Here is a 15,876-nt window from a genome sequence, read left to right as displayed (position 1 = left end):
GACTCAAAAATCCATGTCAGCATCCCTTGAAAAGGGGTGCCGGTGTTGCATTTGCAACAGTGATAGGTGACAATCCTGTAAACATTTGCCAACTGATACAGAGGGACAAATTAACATCGCAGACAGACACAAATAAATCCAAAGACAGCTCACCCTTTTCTTCAAGATGATCTCATGCACATTTTCCTTCAAGGGGCCCAAGAAAAACGATGTGTCTGGACTGGAATTGGACCCATCATAGCCTGATTTGCGTAATTTCACATTTGCATGAGCGCCGCGGAACCAGCGCGGAAGACAAACAAGTGGAATCGTCAGCTCGCAAAGACTGGAGGCCTTCCTTCTGTTTTTTAACTCTGCCAAAATAATGCCAAATTGTTCCAAATCCTCTGGGGTTCAGGCCCTCGTGAGTCACACTCCAGACAAAACAAACAGAGAGAAGACTCACTTAACTGACACCAAAGGGCACCGAGTCTCCCCACACTTGCTTCAATCCGCTTAAATTATCATATGATGAAAATGCATTTGGAGGGGGTGGCTGGCTGCCTTTACGTTGTCAGAGAGATGACAGACACACACAGCTATGAGGAATGGTTCTCTTCCCCCATGACATTAAGAACAATCGAGGGAAAATATGGTGTTTACTGTCTGATTTTTCTTTCTTTTTGCCTTTCGTCGTTCAGATGCTACGGAGAGAGTAAATACTAGCAGCATTTAAGATGACATCCAAATGTGATTAATTCACTTTTGTTTCAAATGGGGAAAGTTCATTTGAGAAGGAATAGAAACTTGCGAGGACTTGCTGCCAATGAAATGCTCCACAATAAAAAAAAAAATGGCCCTGAATAGAAAAGAATTGTACATCTCATCTGATTCCAAGAATATTGAGGGAAGCTGCCTGTTGATATTCCTCTGGCCTCTGACGGCATGGGTTCCAGCCCCTTGTATTGCTGCACGCCCCATGCTGTGCCCCTCACATGCCAAGAAAGGGGCAAAGGTCCATATCTACTCCCTTCATTAAAGGGAAGTTCTTCCTGTTACCACAAGGGTTGCCAGGTCCCCCCTCTCCTCCGGCGGGAGGTATTTGTGGTGGAGCTGGGGCAAGGATCGTGCGCCCATGGCTGCGCTGACGCGATCACATCACTTCCAGTTTACATCCGGAAGCGTTGCATCGCGACGGTTGCTTCACCACTCAAACCCCCAGAGCGGCCTGTCGCGATGCGGTGCTTCCGGGTGTAAACCGGAAGTGATGTGATCGTGTCAGCGCAGCTGCGCGTGCACACGGACCCCACTCTTGAGCCGACCTGGCAACCCTAATTACCACCATGAGGGGTTCTTGGGATCCAAAGCTTCACTGCTGTGCTACTTTACATAGGAGTGTCCTGTTCTGGGTTCTACCTCACTGCCGTTGAGGGGATGCCTTCAGGTCCCTGCTGTATCTTCCTGAACACTCTTCCTCAGATCTGCTGCTGTCCCTGCGGTGCAGGTTGAGTGATGGCCCAGACAGGGCTTCTCCTGGCCACTTAGTTCTAAGGCAAGGTTGTCCTCTTGGTTTCCTACCATGAGTAGACTGCCCCTCCTGTGACTAGGAGTGGATAAATGTCATCAGTCAGCAGGGCTGCCTCACAGTGTAACCCACAATCAAGAGACCTGCTTAATAAAATGCAGACCGGGCATTAATACAACTAACTTAACTCATTTCTGGTATCACATGTGGGAGTTCTCCATATCATACAGCTGTTAAAGACACAGGTGCCTCTGTCATGAAAACTGTTGCCAACTAAGGCTCAACCAATGATCTTTCACTGCTCCCAATGTGGTTTCATTATAGTCCTCACTACGGTTGTCTCATTTTGCTAAGGTTTTTTCAGCATTAGGGTTGCCTGGCAAACAGAAGGACGATGGTGGGCATGGACCTGGGGGCTGTGACACTATCTGTGGACCTACGTCACTGCTGGTAAAAAAACGAGGACATGTCACAAGGTAGCTCTAGGAATTGCCAGAAACTCTACGGTTTTACCCTTCATTACTTCCAGGTTTTTGCCCAAAGCGATATAGTCCTGTACACAATGCTGCCATTTTCTTTTGATTTTTCTCCCACCACCGCTCCAAGCGGCAAAAAACAATGTGGGCTGGGGGCAGGCATTCCCTGCCCCCCTTGGGGAATGGGAACCCTACTCAGCATGCAGCCTTCCATGTGGCCATCCTACATCACACCACATGCTGGGGGATTTTTTTTATTTGAAAGCCAAAAGCTCAGTGCACTAGGAAAGGGTACGGTCTAGCCAGCTGTGCGTGACAGCCCCACATATTCACTGAGTGCACAGGGAAGGAGAGGGGGTTGTCTTCAGAAGTCACAACACAAAGAAAGGGGCCCCACAAGGTCTCCCTCCCTGTGATCAGCAATGTTCTGAAACCAGCATCACTGATCACAGAAAGGTAGGCTTTGAGCAGCTGTGTGTGTGTTAAGTGCCATCAAGTCGCTTCCGACTCATGGCGACACTATGAATGAAAGTCCTCCAAAATGTCCTATCTTTCATAGCCTTGCTCAGATCTTGCAAATTGAAGGCTCTGGCTTCCTTTATTTAGTCAATCCATCTCTTGTTGGGTCTTCCTCTTTTCCTGCTACCCTCAACTTTCCCTAGCATGACTGTCTTTTCCAGTGACTCTTGTCGTCTCATAACGTGACCAAAATACAATAGCCTCAGTTTAGTCATTTTAGCTTCTAGGGTCAGTTGAGCAGCTACTTCCTCCATATGGTTGCCCCTGCAGACAATCAGGTGATTACACGGAGGCAGGCAGGACTGGATCTTGGGAGAGGGGGGTCTGGCAGGGGCATTTGCCCCGAGTGCAAGGAGAGAGAGGGTGGCAGCATGGGCATGGGGAGCGTGGGAATGGAGAGAAGGAGTGCAGCCGCCATGGCATGGCTGCAGCTGCCTGCCGCGGCCTGGCAGGTGCATGCGCTGCCCGCCCTCAGCTTGTACCGTAGGGTTGCTAACCTCCAAGTACTAGCTGGAGATCTCCTGCTAGTACAATTGATCTCCAGCTGAAAGAGATCAGTTCCCCTGGAGAAAATGGTCGCTTTGGCAATTGGACTTGATGGCACTGAAGTCCCTCCCCTCCCCAAACCCCGCCCTCTTCAGGCTCTGCCACCAAAACCTCCCGCCGGTGGCAAAGAGGGACCTGGCAACCTTATTGTACCGGCCACTGCTCTCCCTCTCTTTTTTCTGCAGGGGTGACCACCGTGTGCCCCACCCAGCACGTGTCTCTCCACTCCTTCCTCCAGCTCCATGCCTGCCCCCTGGGGCAACCAGTGCCTGGCTCCAATGTGCATGTGCCACACCCCTCCCTCCCCCCTGCCCTGGGCACTACTTCCCCCAGCTTTGTGCCTGAAGGCAGGGGGCATGGCCAGAGTGCATTCGATGAAAGTGTGGGGCTCTTGTGTGTGCCAAGCTACTGTCACCCTGATGTGCAGACTTACCACACTGAAGATTTTGGAAGTGGAAGTGAGCAGCTCCCCCAACCTCCCCAGTGCATGCTGAAGAGATGCAACTCAACAGGGAAGTGTCCTAAAAGCCTGGTGGCACATTTGGATTTGCTCTGGGGTGGTATTTGATGAAACACATTTTAATTGCTTTAACCACACTCTTGTTTTGCACCTCTGAAAAAAAAAATACTTTGCTGCTGGAGATGAAAGGTGCCAGGGCTTCCCCAGCTAAATGAAAGCCAGCAATGCAACCTATTGGCTCCTAGGGGAGTCAGCGTGGTGTAGTGGTTAAGAACGGTGGTTTGGAGCTGTGGACTCTGATCTGGAGAACCAGGTTTGATTCCCCACTCCTCCACATGAGTGGCAGATAGGGTTACCAGGTCCCTCTTCGCCATGGGCGGGAAGTTTTTGGGGCAGAGCCTGAGAAGGGCAGGGTTTGGGGAAGGGAGGGACTTCAATGGCATAGAGTCCATTTGCCAAAGTGGTCATTTTCTCCAGGTGAACTGATCTCTATTGGCTGGAGATCACTTGTAATAGCAGGAGATCTCCAGCCAGTACCTGGAGGTTGGCAACCCTAGTGGCAGATGCTAATCTGGTGAACTGGATTTTTTCCCTCACTCCTACACATGAAGCCAGCTGGGTGACCTTGGGCTAGGCACACTATCAGCCCCACCTACCTCACAGAGTCCCTGTTGTGGGGAGGGGAAAAGAAGGTGATTGTAAGCTGGTTTGATTCTTCCTTAAGCGGTAGAGAAAGTCGGCATATAAAAACCAACTCTTCTTCTTCTATCAGTGGGCTAACTTAACATTAGTTTTCAGCAAACTGTTTAAATAAGTGGCATAGTAAAACAATAATGTTTTGTTACAAAAAATTGAGGATCTCGCAGTCTGACTTTATTAGAATTTGCAGGATTTCCCCCCTCCCCCTGTGGTATCTCTCTCCTCAGTGTAATCTAGAATGCCTGAAGGGCTTCCACGGAATATTAAAGAGATAGAAAGAATGCAGGAAAAGAAGGGGGGAATAATCTTTTTCAAAAATATCCTTGTCTGAGAGAGTTAGATTTTTGGATAGCCAGATGATCTGTGCGACTCAGAGCCTGAATGATGAACGAAGGGCACAAGGCAGCAAGGAAATTCTCCAGTCCAAGCACCGTTACAATGAATAGGTGCAGCTCAAGGGTGCCTTTGTAAGTCGGCGCTTTTGTGGCGCTTCAGTTTGCTTGCCTGAAATAAACACCGTAGTTCCATTCAGTGATAGTTTATATGCCAGGTTTACGGGGAGGTGGGCACACATATTGGCTTCTGGTGTAAGAGTGGCTGAGAAAATGATTGGGGGGGCTGCCACCAGTCACCTCAGCCACAAATTCCTTAGGGGCCTCAGAGAAGGAATGCTGTCTCAGCCTCAGAGCTGAAGAAATTTAGCACGGCCCTGCAGGGCAAGGTTTCCTCTGGTCCCTCATGAGGGTTGCCAGCTCCGGGTTGGGAAACACCTGGAGATTTTGGGGGTGCAGCCTGAGGAGGGCAGGTTTTGGTGAGGGGAGGAACTTCAACGGGGTATAATGCCATAGAGTCCACCTTCCAAAGAGAGCCAGCATGGTGTAATGGTTAAGAGTGGCGGACTCTAATCTGGAGAACCAGGTTTGATTCCCCACTTCTCCATAGGAGCAGCAGGCTCTAATCTGGAGAACCAGATTAGATTCCCCACTCCTCCACATGCTGCCTGCTGGGTGACCCTGGCCTAGTCACAGTTCCCTTAGAACTCTTGTCAGCCTCACCCACCGGTGGGAGGTTTTTGGGGCAGAGCCTGAGGAGGGTCCATAGAGTCCAAAGCAGCCATTTTTCTGGGTGAATTGATCTTTATCGGCTGGAGATCAGTTGTAATAGCAGCAGATCTTCAGCTAGTACATGGAGGTTGGCAACCCTACCTACCTCAGAAGGTGCCTGTTGGGGGGGGGGGAAGAAGGTGATTGTAGGCTGCTTTGAGACTCCTTTCGGTAGAGAAAAGCTGGGTATAAAAAACAACAATTCTTTTTCCCACCCCAGGCTTCACCCTCAAAATATTCAGGTATTTCCCAACCCAGAGCTGGCAATAGGGTTCATCATGGAGTTCAATGTGGTTTTTAAAATAATGCAATTAATTTGTTATGTTTTCCAAGGAGTTCAGGGTGACATCCATAGATCTTCCTCCTCCCTTTATCCTCACAAAAAACATGAAGTATGTTAGACTTTGAGATAACGATTGGCCCAAGATCACCCAATGAACATTGTGGTCTTACTGGTCTTAGTCTGTGGCACTATCTATAAAGCCATACTGGCTTCCACTAGATTCCCAAGATGTCTCTTCTCTAGACACTAACTAGCCCTGTTGTTCAAGAAGTGGGGCCAAGGTTGAATGGTAGAACATCTGATTTGCATGCAGAAAGTCCCCGGTTCAATCCCCAGCATCCCCAGTTAAAAAGACCAAGGAGTAGATAATGGGAAAGACTTTGAAATGAGACCATGAAGAGCTGCCAGTCAGAGTAGACAAGACTGACCTTAATAGAAACAGTGGTCTTACTCCGTATAAATCAATTTAATGTATTCATGTATACCTAGGGTTGCCAACCTCCAGGTAGTGGCTGAAGATCTCCCACTATTACAACTGATCTTCAGGTACAACTGATCTCCAGCAGGATGGTGCTGCTGCACTTCTCTTGTTTGTGGCTTCCTAGAGGCACCTGGTTGGCCACTGTGTGAACAGACTGCTGGACTTGATGGGCCTTGGTCTGATGCAGCAGGGCCTTTCTTATGTTCTTATGTGATATAAATCAGTTCCCCTGGAGAAAATGACCTCTTTGGCAATTGGATTCTATGGCATTGAAGCCCCTTCCCTCTCCAAACCCCGCCCTCCTCAGACTCAACCCCCAAAATCTCCAGATATGTCCCAACCTACAGCTGGCAATCCTGTGTATACCCTGTGATTTGAGCCATAGCTGGCCACATCATGACCTTCTTTACCATTTATAAGTAGGGTTGCCAGCCTCCAGGTACTGGCTGGAGATCTCCTGCTGATAGAGATCAGTTCACCTGGAGGAAATGGCCGCTTTGGCAATTGAACTCTATGGCATTGAGTCCCTCCCTCATCAGGTTCCGCCCCAAAAACTTCCCACAGGTGGTGAAGAAGGACCTGACAACCCTATTTATAAGCCACTAGAAATGCAAATGAAATCTATTCTCAACTGCTTCTGAACTAAGATATCAGCTCCTTGATTTGTATAATTATAACAGTGGAGCACTTCTGCTCCCGAGAATGAACTGAGAAGTATGTGAGGCTTCAAACATAATGCTTAAAATTTAGCTCTTTCAGCCATCTCAGCACTGCTGCCTAGACTGGGAAATACAGTCTTTTTGCAGCCACTGTTGTGTAACAATCCAGCGTTGTTTTGTTCAGAGTCCAACAGCGTCACCAAAAAGCTTTTTGCACTCCCCCAAAGGTGTGCATCTAAGTGGCTTTTCTATTTTCGCTCAGCTGTAAATCGCTACAAGGGTTCACTTTGGGACCCTGATTATAAACTAGGGACACTATCAAGTATTGCACACTTTCTGCTTCCATTTGAATATGCCTATTTCGATTTGGCTTCTCCCTTCTGCCAAGTGAACCGGAGACTGTGCTTTTTTCATGCCATTTTTGTGTTGAATTTTTCTCTTAAATTGTACACCTTCCTCCAGTTTTTGTGGGTGTATCAATAACCACTTGTTTCATGTATTTACAACATTTATATCCAGCCTTTCTCTCCAATCAGGGCCACCAAACCGTCACTATATATTAGTCATAGATGATGCGTATGGATAGCATACATCCTTCATATAAATACTGTAAAAAGTGTGTTGCGTGTGTGTGTTTTAGGTGCCGTCAAGTCACTTCCGACTCATGGTGACCCTATGAATGAAAGTCCTCCAAAATGTCCTATCTTTGACAGCCTTGCTCAAGTCTTGCAAATTGAAAGCTGTGGGTTAAAAAAAGTGCGTTAAAGGGGGTAAAAGAAATCCTAGGGTTGCCGGATCCTTTGATTGGTGGACAATTGCCCACTAGTCCAGTGCCCAGCTTGGAAGCAGAGATCACATGACCCTGGCTGCTCTGACGTGATCGCATCACTCCCAGTTTACACCCAGAAGAGCCGCACCGCAACGAGCCTTTTAGCACTCAAACTCCCACTTTGAGTGGTAAAAAGCCTGTTGCGGTGGGGTGCTTCCAGGTGTAAACTGGAAGTGACACGATTGTGTCACAGCTGCGCACATGCGATCCTTGCTTCAACTCCGCCCCAAAAACCTCCCACCGGAGCTGAGGGGGGATCTGGCAACCCTAAGAAATCCACAGGTCACCAACAACAGCAACACAAATGGCCATAATTCCCAGTGGCAACATTCTCAGACCCTAGGGTTGCCAGGTGCCCAGTGGTATTCAAAAACACAGTTGTAGGCTAATAATTCACTTATGTCAATTATAATATTTTTATAAAGTCTTATAAGGTTGCACTATTACCTCATAGTGCCTTTTCAACCAAAGGAATTAAATGCACAGAATTGTATATACAACAAGGCAAAAGTATTTTTTTTAAAAAAGCAATAAAGATCAACAGAAATCAACAATTAAGCTTGTAGTGTCTTTCTTTCATAAATTATGAATATGATGTCCATAATTGTCCATAATTCCAGTTGGGTAGAACAGGATTCCGGTAACTTTGCCTGTTTCAATATTTTTTCAGCTACCCTGAAGGACATATATTTATGACGTCTGGATCCTCTCTCAGAACGTCCCTTGTACCATCAGCATTTGTCTGCAATTTCAGAACAGTGTTCTGTTGATAGATCATTCAAGTAGGGCTACAATTAACATTCTTAACAATGAAACAATAATTATTTTATACATATATATAATAATATTTATACTTACAATCATGAACAAATTTTCATACACAGTAACTTGTGAATTATTAGCCTACAACTGTGTTTTTGAATACTACTAATTTACAGTTGAATTTACAATTTATTTGAATACTAGGTGCCCAGTGGTGGCCGGCAAACCCCCGGCAATTTGCCCTTTGCACGCCGACCAGCTGACGGTCAGCGGGCAAAGGTGCACGCGCGTACACGCCACTGCAGGTCACTTTTAGTTTACAACTGGAAGTCCCGTCTCACGAGGGGCCTTATGCCAGTGGCATAAGGCCTCTCGCGAGGCGGGACTTCCGGTTATAAACAGGAAGTGACACGCAAGCGCATCGGTGCGATCCCAAGATGTGCCTTAAAAGTGTCCCGCTGGAGGAGAGGTAGGACATGGCAACCCTATCAGACCCCCTCCCCATCCCATGTTTCAGACTGCCTGTGAATATTTTTCATGAGCTCTTCTATTTCTGGCCAACGACACACAACTCCTGTTATAAACAATTCAATGGGCCTATCTAGCACAGGCTTTTGGAGCACCTTAAAGACTAATGAATATATTGCAACATAAGCTTTCATGAGCCAGAGACTGCTTTGTCAAATGCATGGATTGCAAAATTAACACATACAATTCACTGCCAAAGCCAGATTAAGATGTCCGAAGCTAGGGTTTCCAGGTCCCTCTTCGCCACCGGTGGGAGGTTTTGGGGGGTGGAGGCTGAGGAGGGCAGTGTTTGGGGAGGGGAGGGACTTCAGTGCCACAGAGTCCAATTGCCAAAGCGGCCATTTTCTCCAGGGGAACTGATTTCTATTGGCTGGAGATCAATTGTAACAGCAGGAGATCTCCAGCTAGTACCTGGAGGTTGGCAAGCCCATTTAAAGCCCTAAACTATGTCAAGCTCATAAGGTCCCACAGTAGGGTTCTCATGTTGGCATTTTCAGCAGGCAATTGCCCGCCAATCCACCCACTGCTTGGAGTAAACCTGGAAGTGCTGCATTTAGCATTCAAACCCCCAAAATGTGCACGATCGATGCCCCAGCCCCACCCCCCAAAAACCTCCTGCTGGTGGAGAGTGGGGACCTGGCAACCCTTTCCCACAGTATTACCATAAATTGAAATTTAGTAATTTTAACTTTTATATTTAGAGACCTCACATCATCTGAGGCCCTAAACTGGATCTTAAATCCAACTTTGTTCACTGCCACAGTATGTAGCAATGTCCACTTAGATGGCTTTAAAAGGGGCTTACACAAGGTTCCAGAGGATAGGTCCATCAATCTGTTGCGTCATGAAGATCAAGCAGAAAAGTCAGGAGGCAGCACAGGTGTGGAGATGAACAGTATGTGCAGAGAAGGGACCTCTAGCTTAACAACTTCCGCAACAAGTAGATGAACTTACTTCCAAAACTTCCTTTATAGTCAGTCTAGGGTTGCTAACTGCCAGGTGCTAGCTGAAGCTCTCCTGCTATTACAACTAGGGTTGCCAACACCCAAGTGGTGGCTGAGCATCTCCCGCTATTAAAACTGATCTCCAGGCATCAGAGATCAGTTCCCCTGGAGAAAATGGCCTCTTTGGAAAGTGGACTCTATGGCAATATACCCCACTGAAGTCCTGCCTCTCCCCCAATCCCACCCTCCTCAGCCTCAACTCCCCCAAATCTCTAGGTATTTCCCAACCTGGAGCTGTCGGGTTGCCAGGATCCTCTTCGCAACTGGCAGGAGGATTTTCGGGTGGAGCTTGAGGAGGGTGGGGTATGGGGAGGGGAGGAACTTCAATGCCATAGAGTCCAATTGCCAAAGAGGCCATTTTCTCTAGGGAAACTGATATCTATCGGCTGGAGATCAGTTGTAATAGCAGGAGATCTCCAGCTAGTACCTGGAGGTTAAGCAAACCAGAAACAGCACGCAAGAACAATATGATATAAATATAAATATATTAAAGTGACAAGTGAAAAGGTGAAATAAGCTAAAATACAAACAGAACAAAATGCACAAATATATACAACAAAAAATTCCCAGCCTAGACAATTCAAACAATCGTCAGAAACTGATCTGATATAACAAGTTCAAAGGTAAGTAATCAGATCACAGATCTTGAAAATGCTTGTTCTATATAATCTTGTATTTCTCTTTTGCAGGAAGAAGTAGACAGAAGGCTTGGGAACAAATATCAAGAATTAATCCATAGCTTCATTGATAGGACGTGTTGTCTAGATCATGTGACCACGTTTCGCTATCGGCTTCATCAGCTATGCAATCAAAAAAAGAGGGAATAGAATGCACCTAATAGGTATCATTTCATAATGGACCAGACTGGTTCCTCACAAGGATCTCAAAAACACTGAACTGCATCAAGGAATAGTTACTAATACCACACAGTTGCTATCAGTCATTATTCCTAAGTGAGACCTCCATGTTCCAAGGCAGCATACCTCTGGGTCTGAGGATATTATTATAAAATGAGGGCAAAAGGCCCAGCTTGAAGTTCAACTCTTCTACACTGCTTTAGGCCTTGACAGCACTGTGAGGGCAACAGGAACATGGAGAATTCACATTCTAGGTGTGTGAGCCTGTCTGTGTATGTGTGAGAGAGAAACAAAGAGGGAGTTCATTGGATGGGGGGAAGGCCCCTGGAGGTAGAGTTGCCAACCTCCCATGATACTATTAGTATAAATCGCCACATTTCACTGAGAAAGAAACAGTTGGGATGTGTGGGTAGGCACAGGCTGTGAAAAATCAGATTTTTTTTTAAAAAAAGCAGAACAGCCTGAAATGACAGAGTAGAAGTGTTTAGACTGTGCTTGTCTCTGTGTTGAGGAATATAATGGGTGTTATGAGAAAATGCGGTATCCAGACTTTATATATATATAAAAAAAGATGCCTTTTTTGCTACACCAAATGGAAGAATAATGGAAATGCTGACTGGATGAGAGATCCTGTTGTATCTTTCCATATGCCAGCATTTAATATATGGTAGCAAGCCTGTTTGTCCTATGTTAGGGAAGATTTTGAATTTTACATCTTGGCTCCTTTGTCCCTAGGGTTGCCAGCTCCGGGTTGGAAAATACCTAGAGATTTTGGGGGTAGAGCCTGAGGAGGGCTGGGTTTGGGGAGTGGAGGGACTTCAGTGCCATGAAGTCCAATTGCCAAAGCAGCCATTTTCTCCAGATGAACTGCTCTCTGTCGGCTGGAAATTAGTTTTAACAGCAGGGGATCCCCAGCCAGGACCTGGAGGCTGGCAACCCTATTTGTCCCCAAAACTCTCATTCTCACTTACTTCTCCATTTGCAACTTGAGTTCATAATTCTTTATGGTCATACCCCTCCATTTCCCTGCACCGTTCCCATCCCCAGGAAAATATATGCATTTTTTCAGTGTTATTTGGGTCCCAAAAGATCAGCCTTATTAATGATACCAGATGTATAAAGGGCATATAAAAGCCACATGACATGCACATGCATTGTAAACAAAACCACAGCTAAAACAACAAAACCCAAACTCTTGAAGAAATGAAAATGAATATGCAAACAAACAAACAAAAAAGAGAATGTCCTTAATTTGTCTTTCCTTTCTTGGACTTACACATACACATTGGTCATCAACTAGTTTTCCCACATTCCCCGAAACATTTTTATCTTGCAAATAAAAGAGCTTAATCACTTCTATAGCAGCAGGATTAGAGCTCCCATGAACGGACGCTTTTAGTTTAAACATCATTGTAGGTAAAATAAATTGCATGTAGTTCGTGACCAACACAGCTGCTTCAAGAATTACGAGCATAAAAAAGAGATTCTTAGAGAAGGAAGATGAGAAAACAAAACCAAACAAAAACAGGTGCCATTATGGGATGATACCATTGAGGTCGGGACCACAGAGAATAAATTAGCAGGGAAAATGTGGCACCCAAATAACCTTATGTTTTTTGTGGGTTTTTTTTTTTAAACGTACCCTTTCAAGATGCAGCGAGGATTCTTGGGGAACAGCTGCCAACAGCATTTCTCTTTTGTATTCAGAGCCTTGACGAGATGCTCTGTTCTTCAATATGGATCCTCTTTGTTAAACGTTCGGGGACAAATAAAGACTTGTGGGAGTTTTGGGGCCTGCGTTTGATCTCTCCCCAGTGGATGGAATGAAATTAAGAACATAAGAAAGGCCCTGCTAGATCAGATCAAGGCCGATCAAGTCCAGCAGTCTGTTCACACAGTGGCCAACCAGGTGCCTCTAGGAAGCCCCCAAACAAGATTTCATGGCACTTCGTTGGATTTAGACCAACGAATACACACTGGGAGCTGAGACTTGCACGTAGGAAAGGTAAATTTGTAGGCTAAAAGAATACTGCATACTGAAGGGATTATCACTGTATCCTGATTGCTCACTTAGGAAGCAAAGTAGTGTTTCTAGTAGGGTTGCCAGGTCCCTTTTGGCCACCAGCAGGATATTTTGGGGGTGGAGCCTGAGGAAGGCAGGATTTGGGTAAGGGAGGGACTTCCATGCCATAAAGTCCAATTGCCAAAGCGGTCATATTCTCCAGGGGAACTGATCTATATCGGCTGGAGATCAGTTGTAATAGCAGGAGATCTCCAGCTAGTACCTGGAGGTTGCCAACCCTAAAGCAAAGAATCTAAGGAATATCAAGATTCCCCCCCCCCATGTTATCAGATCAATAAATATACCAAAGTGTTTGGCTGCATTCAACTGTCATTCCTCCACAGGTGACCAGCCTGATTTCCCTTGAGAATTATTATGGCTATAGGCTTGTGAATAGGATTGCCTGCTCTGGGTTGGGAAATTCCTAAAGATTTGGGAGTACAGCCTGGGAAAGACAGGGTTTGGGGGAGGGGAGGGACCTCTGCAGGGTATAATGCCATAGAGTACACCCTTCAATGCAGGTATTTTCTCCAGGTGAACTGATCTCTACCATCTGGAGATCAGTTGTCATTCTGGGAGATCTCCAGGTTGGTAACCTTACCTGTGAGAATGAAATTGATATTTGCAAGATGCATCAACTAATGATGGAAGTTCTCTTAGAATCATAGAATAGTACAGTTGGAAGGTACCACTGGGGTCATCTAGTCCAACCCCCTGCACAATGCAGGAAATTCACAACTATCTCCCCATACACACACCCAGTGACCCCTACTTAGAGTTGCCAATCTCCAGGTACTAGCTGGAGATCTCCTGCTATTACAACTGATCTCCAGCTGATAGAGATCAGTTCACCTGCAGAAAATGGCCACTTTGGCAATGGAACCCTATGGCATTGAAGTCCCTTCCCTCCTCAAACCCCGCCCTCCTCAAGCTCTACATAGGGTTAACAAGTCCCTCTTCACCACCAGCGGGAGGATTTTGGGGTGGAACCTGAGAAGGGTGGGGTTTGGGGAGGGACTTCAAGGCCATAGAGTCCAATGGCCAAAGTAGCCATTTTCTCCAGGTGAACCAAACTATATCGGCTGGAGATCAGTTGTAATAGCAGGAGATCTCCTGCTAGTACCTGGAGGTTGGCAACCCTAGCTCCGCCCCAAAAACCTCCCCCCGGTTGCAAAGAGGGACCTGGCAACCCTGCCCCTACTCCATGCCTGGATTGGAAGATGGCAACAGCAACAACAAACAACCCCTCTAGGATTCCTGGCCAATCCTGGTTGCTTCCTGACCCCAAAGTGGCAATAAGCATTACCCTGTTTTTTGGCTGAAAGCCACTTTGAGTCTTTTGGAGAAAGACTGGGTACAAATATCTAAATAAAACAGCGGACTCACTTGACAAATTAAAAACTAACAAGTCACTGGTCCTGAAGGGCAAACACTTGATGGTTCTTAAGGAACTCAAACGTGAATGCAATGTGGTGTAGTGGTTAAGAGCGGTGGTTGAGTGGTGGACTCTAATCTGGAGAACCAGGTTTGATTCCCCACTCCTCCACCTGGTGAACCAGGTTGGTTTCTCCACTCCTACACATGAAGCCAGCTGGGCGACCTTGGGCTAGTCACAGTTCTCTGAACGCTGTCATCCCCACCTACCTCACAAGGTGTCTGTTGTGGGGAAAGGAAGGGAAGGAGATTGTAGAAGAGATAGCAAATGTCAATAAAAAAGTACAGTATCCAGGCATTCCAAAAGAATGTGGTATGGGGAGTACACACATCACGTGAGAATTATGCCCAAGCCCCCTGCCCTATCTAAAAAAAATTTGGGCCCCTGTCGGGTCGCCATCAAGGTTAATCTCTCATACCAGTGTCTCTTGGTTGATTAGACTTTAAGGATGGTACAGCTATGCTCTGGGATGTCTGCAATAACTTAACCAAGGGCAACTGCAGGGCATAGCATTCGTGTAGCTCACGTCAGTATATTTACAAAGGCTTATGGAAGGGAGAACCAAAGATGAGAATCTGAAGAGAGAGAAAGGCCTGGTCTCAGTCCTTTACCATTCTGCCACAAGAGCCAATGTGCCCAGGCGACCCAGGTTTGATTCCTTACTCTGCCATGGAAACTTGCTGAGTAACCTTGGGTCAGTCACTCCCTCTTATCCTCACCAGCTTCACAGGGTTGTTGTGAGGATAAAATGAAGAAGAAAATTATGTCATAAGTAGTATTGTCTGAGAAAGTCTCTTAATCCTTCTTTGCCCAGTTTCTTCTGGAAATCCAATGATCTGTTTCTTTCCCTCTTCTTAGCAACTGGGATTCTGTTTCTAATTGATTCCATTTTGATTAAAGAGAAATTCAAAGGGAGGTGCAGGAAGGGAAGTTCTGCAAAATTTTAAAATTTCACTCTGTAGATGCTCAAAGGCAGGAAATGTCTTCCCAAACCTTCCTGCCCTCTTACTAGCACTGCTCGATGGTGTATAACATAAAATAATTCCAAGGGCCATGAAGGACTCTAGTAGGCCATGTCATTTCTCCTGAATAAAGTGACTATATATTTAAGACCATCAGCATCTTTCTGGATGATTGCAGCATGTTACAGTTTACAAAAGAGTGCATTGATTTCTCTCTAATGAGAAATGAAAGAGAAGTCCCTCTTTTAAAAGAGAAAGAAGAGCATAACAGAAATCAATGGTTTTATCTATATCTATATATATAGAGAGAGAGAATTTTGTGTCCTCACAACAAAGGTAGAACTTGAAAGCCACATTGGGTCTCCACTGGGGGAGAAAAGTGAGGTATAGATACCCAAATAAAATAAACTTTGCATAACAGCCAAAGGAGTTAAGATAGGGTTGCCAACCTCCAGGTAGTAGCTGGAGATCTCCTGCTATTACAACGGATCTCCAGCCGATAGAGATCAATTCCCCTGGAGAAAAGGGCCACTTTGGCAATTGGACTCTATGGCACTGAAGTCCCTCCCCTCCCCAAACTCCAACCTCCTCAGGCTCCTCCTCAAAAACCTCCCCCTGGTGGCGAAGAGGGACCTGGCAACCCTAAGATAAAAAATATTATTGCAGCATATGTTTAACACTGGCTCCTACTTCAGTAGATCCAGCTC

Source organism: Euleptes europaea, chromosome 13 (assembly GCF_029931775.1).
Source record: "Euleptes europaea isolate rEulEur1 chromosome 13, rEulEur1.hap1, whole genome shotgun sequence".
NCBI classification, from domain to species: Eukaryota; Metazoa; Chordata; class Lepidosauria; order Squamata; family Sphaerodactylidae; genus Euleptes; species Euleptes europaea.
This window is presented reverse-complemented; position numbering follows the sequence as displayed.